This window comes from Triticum aestivum, chromosome 5D, assembly GCF_018294505.1.
Source record: "Triticum aestivum cultivar Chinese Spring chromosome 5D, IWGSC CS RefSeq v2.1, whole genome shotgun sequence".
Taxonomy (NCBI): domain Eukaryota; kingdom Viridiplantae; phylum Streptophyta; class Magnoliopsida; order Poales; family Poaceae; genus Triticum; species Triticum aestivum.
In genome coordinates, this window is record NC_057808.1 from 549,703,599 (window position 1) to 549,718,433 (window position 14,835).

At 47.5% G+C, this 14,835-nt stretch overlaps 3 non-coding genes across 3 annotated transcripts; all 3 read right to left on the reverse strand.

Moving 5' to 3' along the window:
- Positions 1-3,325: 3,325 nt before the first annotated feature.
- Positions 3,326-3,428, reverse strand: LOC123126884 (U6 spliceosomal RNA). The gene has a single exon (XR_006462094.1). It is a non-coding gene; the product is annotated as a U6 spliceosomal RNA (small nuclear RNA).
- A 1,032-nt stretch (positions 3,429-4,460) lies between these two features.
- On the reverse strand, positions 4,461-4,563 carry LOC123126880 (U6 spliceosomal RNA). The gene has a single exon (XR_006462090.1). It is a non-coding gene; the product is annotated as a U6 spliceosomal RNA (small nuclear RNA).
- A 1,058-nt stretch (positions 4,564-5,621) lies between these two features.
- Positions 5,622-5,724, reverse strand: LOC123126824 (U6 spliceosomal RNA). The gene has a single exon (XR_006462037.1). It is a non-coding gene; the product is annotated as a U6 spliceosomal RNA (small nuclear RNA).
- Positions 5,725-14,835: the final 9,111 nt, after the last annotated feature.

Consider the following 14,835-nt stretch of genomic DNA (forward strand, 5'->3'; position numbering starts at 1 on the left):
GTTGCGAAATTGTCCCTTAAGCAATTGACTACTTTACTAGACCGATAGCAAGCTTTATGTGGGAGAGGCCACTGCTAGCATGTCATCCCTGACTTGGAATTCTATGCACTTATGATTGGAACTATTAGCAAGCGTCCGCAACTAATAACGTTCATTAAGGTATAACCCAACCATAGCATTAAGATATATTGGTCCCCCTTCAATCCCGTATGCATCAATTTCTATGCTAGGTTGAAGCTTCTATCACTCTTGCCCTACAATACATAGTCCTATCAACATACAACTAACCCTATGGTGTGATCCACGCGCGCGCTCATATGATGGGCACCAAAGGACAGCAACATAACCACAAGCAAATTAAATCAATCATAGCAATTCATCAACCACCGATAGGACAACGAAAATCTACTCAGACATCATAGGATGGCAACACATCATTGGATAATAATATGAAGCAGAAAGCACCATGTTCAAGTAGAGGGTACAGCGGGTTGCGGGAGAGTGGACCGCTGTAGATAGAGGGGGAAGGTGATGGAGATGTTGGTGAAGATGGCGGAGGTGTTGGTGAAGATCGCGGTGATGATGATGGTGGCCACGACAGCGTTGCGGCGCCACCGGAAGAGAAGGGGAGAGGGGACCCCTTCTTCTTCTTCTTCTTCCTTGACCTCCTCCCGAGAAGGGTTTCCCCTCTGGTCCTTGGCCTCCATGGCATGGGAGGGGCGAGAGCCCCTCCGAGATTGGATCTGTCTCTCTGTCTCTCTCTGTATTTGCGTTCTCCCCTTCTGCCCTTTCACCGTTTCGTATATATATGGAGATCCGTAACTCCGATTGGATTGTAACCTTCACCCAGATTTTTCTCCGAAAAATTGCTTTCTTGCGGCAAAAGAATAGCAGCAACCACCTTACGATGGGCCCATGAGGGTCAGGGGCGCGCCCCCTGCCTCGTGCTCCCCTCGGGCACCGTCTCGCGTTGATTCTTCTTCCTGATTTTCCAAATATTCCAAAAATATTCTCCGTCCATTTTTATCCCGTTTGGATTCCGTTTGATATGGGGTTTCTGCGAAACATAAAATATGCAACAAACAGGAACTGGCACTGGACACTGGATCAACATGTTAGTCCCAAAAATAGTATAAAAAGTTTCCAAAAAGTATATGAAAGTTGTATAATATTGGCAAGGAACAATAAAAATTATAGATATGAGGAGACGTACCAGAGCATAACGGGCCCTCGTGTTTTTTCATTAGGGAATAGCGAATGATGCTTGGACATTAAAAAGTAGTTGTTGCCGCACGTGGGGGGCGGGCACATGCACGTTCGGGAAAGGAGGGATCAACAAATCCTTTTGGTTGTTCAGAATTTATGAAAGGTGGATTATGCAAATCGACAAACCTTTTTAAAAAGCAAATGTGTGCGTGAAGGAGATTGGACGATCAAGTTGTTGCCACAAGTACATATTGCGAAGACCATAGTGCCAAAAGGTTCGTGCTAAGCTAGCTTACCGTATCTTTGGTTTGACTAGATATATAAAATGGTATGCAACATATATACTTTTCTACATGAAGATTGAGATTTCAATAGTTGTGACCTACGTAATTCATCGACCACTAGTTATTGTACACTAAAGTAGAAAGGTTTGAAGAAGGGATTCTTTCGGGTGATACCAGAATCCAACACTACTAGGAAATAGCTTATAGATAAAAGCTTAGCAGTAGCGAGGTGTATATGGCCGCGCTGCTGCTAATTAGTAGTAGCGCAGGGTATAAATCTACGCTACTACTAAATTGATAGTACTATAGTAGATGCGTGGGGTTTAAATCCCACGCTACTGCTAAGTGATTCCAACCGTACTCCCGAGATCGGCCATAGTAGTAGCGCGGGGTATTAATCCCACGCTACTACTAAGTTGATAGTAGTAGCGCGGGTTATAAGGCCTACGCTACTACTAAGTAGACCACCCGGACATGCTATAGTTGTAGCGCAGGTGAAACATGCCGCACTACTACTATTTTGTTGCTGGCTGCGCTGTAACTAGAACCGTGTACTTATAAAATACCAATGCGTCCCGTCGCCTCGGTCTCTCTCCCCCACATCTTCTCCTTATCCGGCCGCTGCGTCCTCACCCTCCTCCACCACTGGATCCGGCCACCGCCAAGGTTCCCCCTCACCCAGCTTATAGCGGCGATGTATGCTAGTTCTCCAGCAGCCGCCGAGGTGCGGACGCCGGCCGACGCGGGGGTCGTGCCGTTCCTTGTGCAACAGCTCACGGTGACCTACACGTCCGCCACCGGCGAGGACGCGGCCGACACGCTACTCAGCATCTCCCTTCCCGTAGCTCATGTCATCCCCCGTCCCGGTTGTCTCCCATCCGGCCAGCAATAGTGAGCCCCCTCTTCTTCCCGTCTCACTCTTCTTCATGCTCCATGATAGAAAAATTAACAAGGGAGCCCCGTGGTTTTTTGTGGTAGACCTCGTCCTACCTAGCTTGGATCCGTGGACGGCGAGTGGATCAGGCAACTTGGATGCCGGTTGCTGCGGCTCATCTCCAACCCAATGCACCATGTACTAGTCAATGCAAATGATCAATTGATGTTTGGAGCGTATACATCTCAAAAGAAAACATTTGTATTGTCTCTCCAGTTAATTAAGATGCTAATTGAATTGTATACATCTCAAAAGCATAAAATGGAATTGGTGGATTTAAAAAAAATCTTAATTAGTTAGTATTAGCGCGGGGCAGCATCCTGCGCTGCTGCTATTAGCCGTAGCGCGTGTGCAACCCACGCTACTACTCTCACAACTAGCTGTAGCGTGGGTAAAAAACGCGCTACTGCTAAAATTTAGCTGTAGCGTCGTAGCAGTAACGTAGATACCTATCCAAAGAACCTACGCTACTGGTGGTGTTCTTCCTAGTAGTGCAACACTAGTGTCCGGGAGAGTTTTCTCACAAGTCTTAGGTGCGTTTGTTAGGTGGTAACATGATCAATTAGACAAATGAAACATGTTTTTTTGCGTTATGACCAAATCACAGTTAAGGTTAAGGAACAAAGACAATAATAAATTGAAGGAATACACTACATGTTGGAGGATAGAAACGGAAAACTAATCCAGATACGTGTAATAATAGATTAATAAGGCTAAAAAGTTACTCCACAAAGGTTATATCCCCGATAACAAAGAAGAGAAAGCATGTGGATCTAAATTTAAAAAGGCAGTATTGAGGACCTCTCTGATAGAGAAGGGAATCTAAAGGGCCTTTCTGTAAGAATAGCAGCACACACAAGTGCAAGAAAGAAGGCTCGAATGGCTTGCGCGGAAAATCTAAAAAAAATCGGACCATTTCTCGATTTGTGTGTGTCATCCTTGCGCAGGGGCCATGCTAATCTTCTCAGTATCGTTCCAATTTTATTGGATGTCCCCGAAGGGATGATGCTAGCTACCACGCTCTGCCTTATAAACCAGTCCGACTCTCGTTGGCTGGCCAATGTGGGACTAAACAAACGAGTGTTTGTTTTGCCAACGACGCTCTCCAGCCAAACCGAGACGCCATCGTGCGCGCGGTGGGCCGCCAGTTGTAAGCCGAATCTCTTTTGACGTGGCCCAAATTAATGGAAGGGCATAATGGGCCCTCATGTTTTTTCATTAGGGAATAACGAACGATGCTTGGACACTAAAAAGAATACTATAGTTGTTGCCGCACATTGGGGGAGGGCACATGCACGTTTAGGAAAGGAGGGATCAACATATCCTTTTGTTTGTTCACAATTTATGAAAGGCGGATTATGCAAATCGACAAACCTTTTTCAAAAGCAAACTTGTGCGTGAAGGAGATTAGACGATCAAGTTGTTGCCACAAGTACATATTGCAAAGAACATAGTGCCAAAAGGTTCATGCTAAGCTAGCTTACCGTGTCTTTCGTGTGACTAGATATATAAAATGGTATGCAACATATATACTTTTCTACATGAAGACTGAGATTTCACCAGTTGTGACCTACGTAATTCATCGACCAGTAGTTATTGCACACTAAAGATAGAAATGTTTGAAGAAGGGATTCTTTCGGGTGATACCAGAATCCAACACTAGTGTCCGGGAGAGTTTTCTCATAAGTCTTAGATGAGTTTGTTAGGTGGTAACATGACCAAATTAGACTAATGAAACATGTTTTTTTTGCGTTATGACCAAATCACAGTTAAGGTTAAGGAACAAAGACAATAATAAATTGATGAAATACACTACATGTAGGAGGACTGAAACGGAAAACTAATCCAGAAATGTGTAATAATAGATTAAAAAGGCTAGATAACAAAGAAGAGAAAGCGTGTGGATCTAAATCTAAAAAGGCAGTATTGAGGACCTCTCTAATAGAGAAGGGAAACTTAAGGGCCTTTCTGTAAAAATAGCAGCACACACAAGTGCAAGAAAGAAGGCTCCAGGGACTTGCGCGGAAAATCTCAAAAAAATATTGGACCATTTCTCGATTTGTGCGTGTCATCCTTGAACAGGGGCCATGCTAATCTTCTCTGTATCATTCCAATTTTATCAGGTGTCCCCGAAGGGACGATGCTAGCTGCCGCGCTCTGCATTATAAACCAGTCCGACTCTCCCTGGCTAGCCGATGTGGGACTAAACAAATGAGCGTTTGTTTTTCCCAAGGCGGAGTCCAGCCAAACCTATACACCATCATGCGTGCGGTGGGCTGCCAGTTGCAAGCCGGATCTCTCTTGATGTGGCCCAAATTAATGGAAAAGCATAACGACCCTCGTGTTTTTTCATTAGGGAACAACGAATGATGCTTGGACACTAAAAAGAATACTATAGTTGTTGCGGCACGTGGGGGGACGGCACATGCACGTTTAGGAAAGGAGGAATCAACAAATCCTTTTGTTTGTTCACAATTTATGAAAGGTGGATTATGCAAATCGACAAACCTTTTTAAAAAGCAAACTTGTCCGTGAAGGTGATTAGACAATCAAGCTGTTGCCACAAGTACATATTGCAAAGACCATAGTGCCAAAATGTTCATGCTAAGCTAGCTTACCGTGTCTTTGGTGTGACTAGATATATAAAATGGTATGCAACATATATACTTTACTACATGAAGATGGAGATTTCACCAGTTGTGACCTACGTAATTCATCGACCACTAGTTATTGTACACTAAAGATAGAAAGGCTTGAAGAAGGGATTCTTTCGGGTGATACCAGAATCCAACACAAGTGTCTGAGAGAGTTTTCTCACAAGCCTTAGATGAGTTTGTTAGGCGGTAACATGATCAAATTAGACTAATGAAACATGTTTTTTTGCGTTATGACCAAACCACAGTTAAGGTTAAGGAACAAAGACAATAATAAATTCAAGGAATACACTACATGTAGGAGGACTAAAACGGAAAACTAATGGAGAAACGTGTAAAAATTGATTAAAAAGGCTAAAAAGTTACTACAGAAACGTTGTATCTGCAATAAGAAAGAAGAGAAAGCGTGTGGATCTAAATTTAAAAAGTCAGTATTAAGGACCTCTGTGATAGAGAAGGGAAACTAAAGGGCCTTTCTGTAAGAATAGTAGCACACACATGTGCAAGAAAGAAGGCTCCAGATACTTGCATGGAAAATCTCAAAAAAATTTGGTCCATTTCTCGATTTGTGCGTGTCATCCTTGCACAGGGGCCATGCTAATCTTCTCTGTATCGTTCCAATTTTACCGGATGTCCCCGAAGGGACGACGCTAGCTACCGCTCTCTGCCTCATAAACCAGTCCGACTCTCCCTGGCTGGCCGATGTGGGACTAAACAAACGAGCATTTGTTTTCCCCACGCCGCTGTCCAGCCAAACCTAGATGCCATCGTGCACGCGGTGGGCCACTAGTTGCAAGCCGGATCTCTCTTGATGTAGCCCAAATTAATGGAAGAGCATAACGGGCCGTTGTGTTTTTTCTTTAGGGAATAACGAACGATGATTGGACACTAAAAAGAATACTATAGTTGTTGCCACAAATGGGGGAGGGCACATGCACGTTTAGGTAAGGAGGGATCAACAAATCCTTTTGGTTGTTCACAATTTATGAAAGGTGGATTATGCAAATCGACAAACCTTTTTCTAAAGCAAACTTTTGCGTGAAGGAGATTAGACGATAAAGTTGTTGCCACAAGTACATATCGCAAAGACCATAGTGCCAAAAGGTTCATGCTAAGCTAGCTTACCATGTCTTTGGTGTGACTAGATATATAAAATGGTATGCAACATATATACTTTTCTACATGAAGATTGAAATTTCACCAATTGTGACCTACGTAATTCATCGACCACTAGTTATTGTACACTAAAGATAGAAAGGTTTGAAGAAGGCATTCTTTCGGGTGATACCAAAATCCAACACTAGTTTCTTAGAGAGTTTTCTCACAAGTCTTAGATGAGTTTGTTAGGTGGTAACATGATCAAATTAGACTAATGAAACATGTTTTTTTTGCGTTATGACCAAATCACAGTTAAGGTTAAGGAACAAAGACAATAATAAATTGAAGGAATACACTACATGTAGGAGGACTGAAACGGAAAACTAATCCAGAAATGTGTAATAATAGATTAAAAAGGCTAAAAAGTTACTACAGAAAGGTTGTATCTGCGATTACAAAGAAGAGAAAGCAGGTGGATCTAAATTTAAAATGGAAGTAATGAGGACCTCTCTGATAGAGAAGGGAAACTAAAGGGCCTTTCTGTAAGAATAGCAGCACACACAAGTGCAAGTAAGAAGGCTCCAGGGACTTGCGCGGAAAATCCCAAAAAACAATTTGGACCATTTCTCGATTTGTGTTGTCATCCTTGCACAGGGTCATGCTAACACTACAAAAAAAAGACACATCCGTGACATTTTGGGCCGAACGAATTTTTTTTCTGTCATACATATGACACTTCTATGAAGATAATTGTGACAAAACCCGGTATCATCATAGATGTGGTGGGCTCCTACTTCTATGACAAAAAATCATGACAGAAAATGGGCTTTTCGTCCTGGGCGGGCCGGAGACGCAGCTGCATGACATTCTTTGGGCCGTCCATGACGGAAAAAACCGTGGTAGAAGTGAGGGCGAGGAAAATTTCGGGGAGTTCCCGGTTACGGTGGGAGGTCGGGGGCCGAGCGATGCGTGTTTCTCTCGTACACGTAAGCGCGTGTGTGCGAGGCGTTGGCTCTAACTGAACCCAAGCGAGGCGTTGGGCTCTAACTGAACCCGAGCGATTGCACTGCAGGCTACGCGTTACTGAACCCGAGCGATCGATCGTTGGCTGTTAACTGAACCCGATCAAGCGATTCCTTCGCTACTGCTGCTAACTGAAGCCGATCGATGCTACCTCTGGATGAACAGTGAGCGTTGCTAGGGGGTTTGGATGAACAGTTCCCGGTGGGGCTGGATGAACCGGACCCCGTGGTGTTGCCTTGGGATGAACAGGACCCCGATCGATCGAGCCGGTTGGGGCTGGATGAACAGGACCCCGTGGAGGGCAGGATGAACAGGACCACCCTGTGGAGGGCAGAATGAACAGTAGACGGTGGAGGGCTGGATGAACAGTAGCCCGTGGAGGGGTGGTTGAACAGGAGCCCGTGGAGAGGGCTGGTTGAATAGTAGCCGGTGGAGTAGCGCGTGGTGGAGGCTGGATGAACAAGAGCACGTGGATGAACAGTCGCAGGTGGAGGCTGGAGGAGGTCGACGGTGGATGAACAGTAGCCCGTGGAGGCTGGAGGGGGTCGACGGTGGAGATGAACAATGTCCCGTGGATTCCCGTTTTGCGGTACGCCACACCCCTCCCGATGAACAGGACCCCCGTTTCGACCGTAGCGCTCCAACACAAGTCCGTCCTCCGTTTTGCGGTACGCCACACCCCTCCCGATCAACAGGACCCCCGTTTCGACCGTAGGAGGTCCGTTTCCTCCGTTTTGCGGTACGCCAGACCCCTCCCCATGAACAGGATCATGTTTCAAACGTGGCCGGTCGAACACAAGGCCGTTTCCTCCGTTCTGCGGTACACCAGGACTCGTTTCCATCAGCTGTTCCGTCCAAGCCCTCCCGATGAACACGACGACGCATTCCGTTCCGACCCAGCCGGTTGGATCCCATGCGTTCCGTTGCCTCCCAATGAACACGACGCATTCCGTTGCCTCCCCATGAACACGACGCATTCCGTTGCCTCCCCATGAACACGACGACGATGCTGTTTCTCCGTTCCGACCCAGCCATGTACACGAGCCCTGGCCGTACGTATGTGCGAGTAGGCGTTCGAGAACCCGCCCGTATGTACACATACGTGGCCGTATTTCTTTCTTGGACCCTGGCCGCTGTACGTACATGTACATGCTACGTGCGCGCCTCTACTACGACACGTACGCGCCTCTACATCCACCAGTATATATGTACGTACACGTTCGCGACCAGAATGACAACGCTACGTACCCTTCGACCAGGTGGGTCCTGACTATCAGGCACTTCCTTGCCTGCGAAGATGTAGCTGGTGGGTCCCAGCAGTCAGGGGGGCGAATCGTTTTTTTTGCCCGGACGCACTTCCTTGCGTGCGAAGATGTAGCTGGTGGGTCCCAGCAGTCAGGGGCAAACATTTTTTTCACGAAATACGGTGGCCCGTCCGGTGGGTCCCAGCTGTCAGGTGGAGGAATAATTATTTTGCACGTAATAAGGAGGCACTTCCTTGCTGCGGCCGTGGACCCAGCTGTCAGCCTCTCCATGTATAGTCCACGTCCGATGGAAGCCGTTCCTTGACCACGTTGACCACGCCGCGCCGAGAGCACCAGGGCGGTGGACGACGGCGAGGCCTAGGAAGGGGACGACGCGGAGCCGGGAAAACGCGGCAGTGGATGCCCACGCGTAGAGGAGTACGAGGATTCACTGGTTCGCTGCGGTATGAGGCTGCCGTCGCCGCAGAATAACAGGGGGTGTGGGTGAGTAGAGGGATGGCCTGGCCAGCGGTGGGAGTAGTAGGGGGAGGTGAGGCCTCTGCCGCATCGCAGCCGGCCATGGGAGGCAGGAGCACGAGGCACGACTGGCGCTGGTTTGGGCGGCTGGAGCAAGAAGACCAGAGGTTGAAGAAGCACTAGGCCGTTGGATGGACATCGTACGGTCACTGGAGCTAGAATCGTGCATATTGACAGAGTTGACAAAGCCCTCCGTCCCCGTCAACTTAGTAGGCCCACAAGTCAGCCTGCCACTATACTGGGTCCCAGCTAACAGGGGGAGTATTCATTTTTTTGTGCGTAATAAGGAGGCACTTCCTTGCGTGCGAAGATATAGCTGGTGGGTCCGAGCTGTCAGCGGCAGTAACATTTGTTTCGCGAAATACAGAGGCCCTTTCGGTGGGTCCCTAATGTTAGGTGGAGGAATCATTATTTTGCGCGTAATAAGGAGGCATTTCCTTGCGTGCGGCCGTGGACCCAGCTGTCGGCCTCTCCACGTACAGTCCACTTCAGATGCATGTCGGTCGTTGACCACGTTTACCAGGCCGCGCCGAGAGCACCAGGGCAGTGGACGATGACGAGGCCTAGGAAGGGAACGACACGGAGGCAGGGAAGACTCGGCAGTTGTTTCCCACGCGGAGGGGAGTACGACTGTACGAGGGTTTACTGGTTCATCTGCCGTCGCCGGAGAATAACATCAGGTGTGGGTGAGTAGAGGGATGGCTAGGCCAGCGATGGGAGTACGGTGGGGCGGTGAGGCCTACGCGGCAGCACAGCCGGCCGCGGGGAGGAGGGAGCAGGCAGTCCCGCCGGCGCTTGTTTGAGCGGCTGGGGCAAGAAGAGCAGAGATTGAAGAAGCACGACGGCTGTTCGATGGACATCCAACAGTCACTGTTTGTGCGTCAACCTTTTTTTTAGGAAAGCCCCAAATCTTTGGAAAACAACATACAACCCATCTACCATTATTTCTAATAATTTACAGCCCATTTGCTAATTCTTAAGGTTTCTTTTGGAGCCCATATTCTTTTTGTTAGCATTACAGCCCATATTGTGGCCACGGTTAAAAAATTATACGAAATTTTGCATATTTCGGTGCGGTCCGAACTGTTTTTAATCCCGAAATTTCGACTCACATTCAAACTAATTTTAAAAATAAATGTATATCAATATAAAATCCAACAAATTCTGCACGCATAAAAATTAATGTAATTTAAAATCTCGAAATGAGAAAAAGATATTTGAAACTAATTGCCGGTTTGATGTGTTTAAAAAATGTACAACCCATTTCTCATTACTGATAGGCCATTTTCTCGGCCAGCCGAATGGAGCTCTCCTCGTCTTGAAAGATTTGCAGCCCAACAGGCCTGACAAAGCGACTTACTTGGCAAATCCCAAAAAAACTGGGCTGTGGCCGTGGACCCAGCTGTCAGCCTCTTCACCTACAGTACTCTTCCGATGGAAGTCGGTCATTGATCACATTGACCATGCCGCGCCGAGAGCACCAAGGCGGTGAACGACGGCGAGGCCTAGGAAGGGGACGACGCGGAGCCGGGGAAGACGCGGCAGTGGATGCCCACGCGGAGAGGAGTACGAGGGTTCACTGGTTCGGCTGCGGCGTAAGGCTCCCGTCGCCGCAGAATAACAGGGGGTGTGGGTGAGTAGAGGGATACCCTGGGCCAGCGGTGGGAGTAGTAGGGGGCGGTGAGGCCTCCGCGGCATCACAGCCGGCCATGAGAGGCAGGAGCACGCGGCACGACCGACGCTGCTTTGGGCGGCTGGAGCAAGAAGACCAGAGGTTGAAGAAGCATTATGGCCGTTGGATGGACATCGTACGGTCACTAGAGCTAGAATCGTTCATATTGACTAAGTTTTTTTTTGAGGGTGAATGACAGTGGGAGATGCTCCCACTGACTTTGTATTACTCACAAAAGAACAGTTACATATGTGCTACAAAGGGTGTTTGTGGCCCTCCGGCCATGCAAGCTATCCACAACCCTAGTGACCCAAATTTACAATGTAATTAGACAGGAAGGGGCGAAGTTCCTCTCTGCAGTTATGTGCTAGCAACTCCAATAGATGCTTGAATCTAGCCAGCCATGCTCCGAAGGAGTGCTGAATCCCTCTGAAGTGTTGGTTGTTTCTCTCCATCCATAGACTCCAAGCAGCCAAGAGAAATATATCCATCAAAAGAGGTTGCCTCCAGTTATCCCTACCCCCACACAGCAGAGCCAATCTGTTGGCATCTATCGGCCATGCCATTCCAACTTTACTCCAGCATTGTTGGCTAAAGGGGAAATTGAAGAACAGGTGCTCCACAGTTTCCTCGGGAGGGTTTTGACAGAACATGCATGTGTAGTCGCCCCCCGTGACAGCAAAATGTCTGTGTTTGAGCATATTCCTGGTATTCAGACGATCAACTAGGAGTAGCCACCCGAACATCTTGAATTTGATCGGGCTCTTGGCATCTGCCACAACCTGCTTGTAGCAGTGATTATAGAATTTCTTGGACGAGAAGTGCCCGAGCGTGCATTCCCAGATGTCACAACGGTCGTTGGCCACACTGTTTTGTGTCAACCCCTCCTGGATCTCTTTGATCTCCTCCCTCGCCTGGATCGAGAGAGGCAGACTAAAGATCATGGATGGGTCAGTTGCAGTAAGAACCTTAGCAATGGAGTCGTCTTCATTCATGCAAAATGAGAAAGCCCATGGGTATATGTCCACGAGTGGGGAATCCTGACTATTATCAGACCAAACATCTTTCCAGAATAAAGCGCTAGAGCCATCCCCCAGGGTGACTTTGGTGATCCCCTGGAAGATCCCACTGAGTTGCATCACGTCCTTCCACCAGAAAGAGCCCACTGCCTCAGTTGCATGCGGTATTCTGTTTCTGTAGTAAGCATCCCAAACCAGCTCTACCCAGGGGACATCTTCATGATTAAGTTGACAAAGCCCTCCGTCCTCGTCAACTTAGTAGGCCCACAAGTCAGCCACTCACTATGGTGGGTCCCATCTAGCAGGGGGTATTCATTTTTTGGTGCGTAATAAGGAGGCACTTCCTTGCGTGCGAAGATATAGCTGGCGGGTCCGACCTGTCAGCGGGGGGAACATTTTTTTTCGCGAAATACAGAAGCCCTTCCCACGTACAGTGCACGTACAGTGCGTAATAAGGAGGAACTTTCCTTGCATGCGACCATGGACCTCGTGGGTCCCAGCCGTCAGGCTCTCCATGTACAGTCCTCTTCCGATGACTCTCGTATGTTGACCACGCCGCGCCGGGCGCACCGAGGCGGTGGACGACGGCGACGCCCCAGACTGGAACGACCCGGAGATGGGGAAGACACGGCAGTGGAGTCGCAGACGGAGAGGAGTGGGAAACTTGACTGGTTCGGGTGCGGGGTGGGCCTACACTCGGCAGAGAATAACAGGAGGTGCGGAGTGGAGGGATGGCCTGGCCGTCGGCGGGGTAGCGTTTCGTTGAGGTGCGCAAAACAACGCCGCTAGACGCCGAAGGCTGGAGCAGGCAGTTCCGGCAGCGCTGGGGGAAGAAGACGAGAGATTGAAGAAGAATGCCGGCCGTTGGATGTAAATCCAACGTCTTCTTAGGCTTCAACCTACTGGCCCACATGTCAGCCAGTCCATTTGTTTTTTTAGTCCATTTGGTGGGTTGGGTGAAACAATGATGTAGCATCTATGCAGCCCGTTTAAATCCCATTTGCATTTTTCTCGAAATCCGTGGACTTGCTGGGCTGGGTGAAGATATCATGTTGGGCTAGATGGAAAAATGTTATAAAAACATAAACACATGATTGCACGTCAGTAAAATCTTTGCAAGCTTATGTACGCAATCACTAGGAGTTAACTTGCCAACTTATATATAAACAATTATTATTATTATTATTTTGTAAGAACTTTCAACTTACGAAATAAAATATCATTTTAATTTGATGAGTTAATAGTACGTGGGGTATTGTTATTTTTTAGGCTAGACGTGGGACAGTTGAGTTGGTTCTAGGGGAAAGTACTGGGAGAAAGCTCAGTTTACATCGAAAAAGAAAGTGGGAGAAAATTCAGAGACCTGCTCGGTCCACCTGAGGAGGGGAATATGTTGGGAGGAAGGAGATTCAAAGCACGGCAGCCGAGTTTTTCCGGACAAGTGAACTAGTTTACATACATAAGCAAATAGCCACTAAAAAAGGCAATCAGGTTAATGGGTTCTTAAAAGAAATATTTCGGACAAAACAGATAATTACGACACATAGGCTAATGCATGAAACACTCAGATGATAAAGGTGCTTATAAACAGATAAAGTACAACATCTAGACCTTCCTGGCACGCTTGATCATGACGCTGCGGCTGTCCGTGTACTCGTCGGTTACGGGAAGCAGACACGCCCTCATGTCCAAGATCTGCTTGTACATGTCGTAGCATGCGTATGCATCCTTGGCCGCGTAGGTTATGTAGGCTAGATTCAGAGGTACCTCCCACGTGTTCAGGTCGTCTTCTTTCATGTTGGCGTATCAGGGGTCGATGATGGTCTCAGCGAGGTCAACCACGGAGTCCTTCTCCTGCCCGTTGCTGATGATTGCTTCTGGATGTCGACAAGCTTGTTGCACCAGATGGCCGAATCGTCGCGTTCTTCCTTCTCTCCACCATAGCGAAGGTGCAGTCGGCGCTGCCGATGAAACGGGCGAATGCTCCAGAACCTGGTGCAGCCATAGGACTGAGGCGAGGCAGAGCTTAACCGAGTCCGTATCGTTGGTGTACATCACATTCAACTTGGTGCAGCCATAGGACTGAACGGCGAACTCAAAGGGGAACTCCTTGCTGAAGTCCATATCTAGCAGGCTCACCCCTCGGATCGCCATTGGAGTCTCTTCGAGTGAACGAGTGTGTAGGCGGCGGCAGCAGTTCATTTTTCAGCTCTTGGGGAACTGGATTCAACAGTAAGCTTAGTGTGTACAGGCGACAACAGTTACTACCCCTCCCTCGTCCGCTGCACGCCCGGCAGAAGATGCACCCTCGGCCACACGTCGGTTCACGAGCGGGTCTGTATTCGTACTGTAATAACAGGAGTTAGTGGTCACTTTACTTAAATTTAATTAGCTTTAATAGAAATTTATACTTAAAACAAGCAATGCATTCGCTTGTTCTATCAGTGCCACAGGATCAACATGCACAACAATTAGAATTATTATTCTCAGGACGCTCACGATCAGCACATTTGTCGCACTTTCACAAAGATAATACTACCAAGTTTGAACTGTTTGTTATGGTTGTTGTCCTCTGCATCATCATGTCGTGTTTCCCAGCTTGCAAGATTCAGAACCAACAAATAAGATCCAAATAATAAGTACAACAAAGATGCCTACACATCTCATTGATTCCCAGCTTGCAAGATTCAGAACCAACAAATAAGATCCAAATAATAAGTACAACAAAGATGCCTACACATCTCATTGATTCCCAGCTTGCAAGATTCAGAACCAACAAATAAGATTCAAATAATAAGTACAACAATGATGCCTACACATCTCACTGATTCCCAGCTTGCAAGATTCAGAACCAACCCATTAGAGCCTTTTGATAAAGTGAATATCGGGATTAAATCCATCTTGGCTAGCCATGTCATACAATCGAAGAACTTGGCGAATGCTCTTGACCGTCACAACATCTGTAGTTGAGTATTCCTGTTTGCACAATGCAGATAATAAAGAGCATGATTACTATAATAGTGGCACTAGTGGAAGTCAACCTGCAGCTCCACCCGAGGATTCAATTCATGCCACTTTTTCTGCAGTTCGCCTGAAATGAAGCAAAGATTGCATCATTCAGCTACGGCTCATCTTGCAAAGGCTAATAAAATCTTGCACGAGAT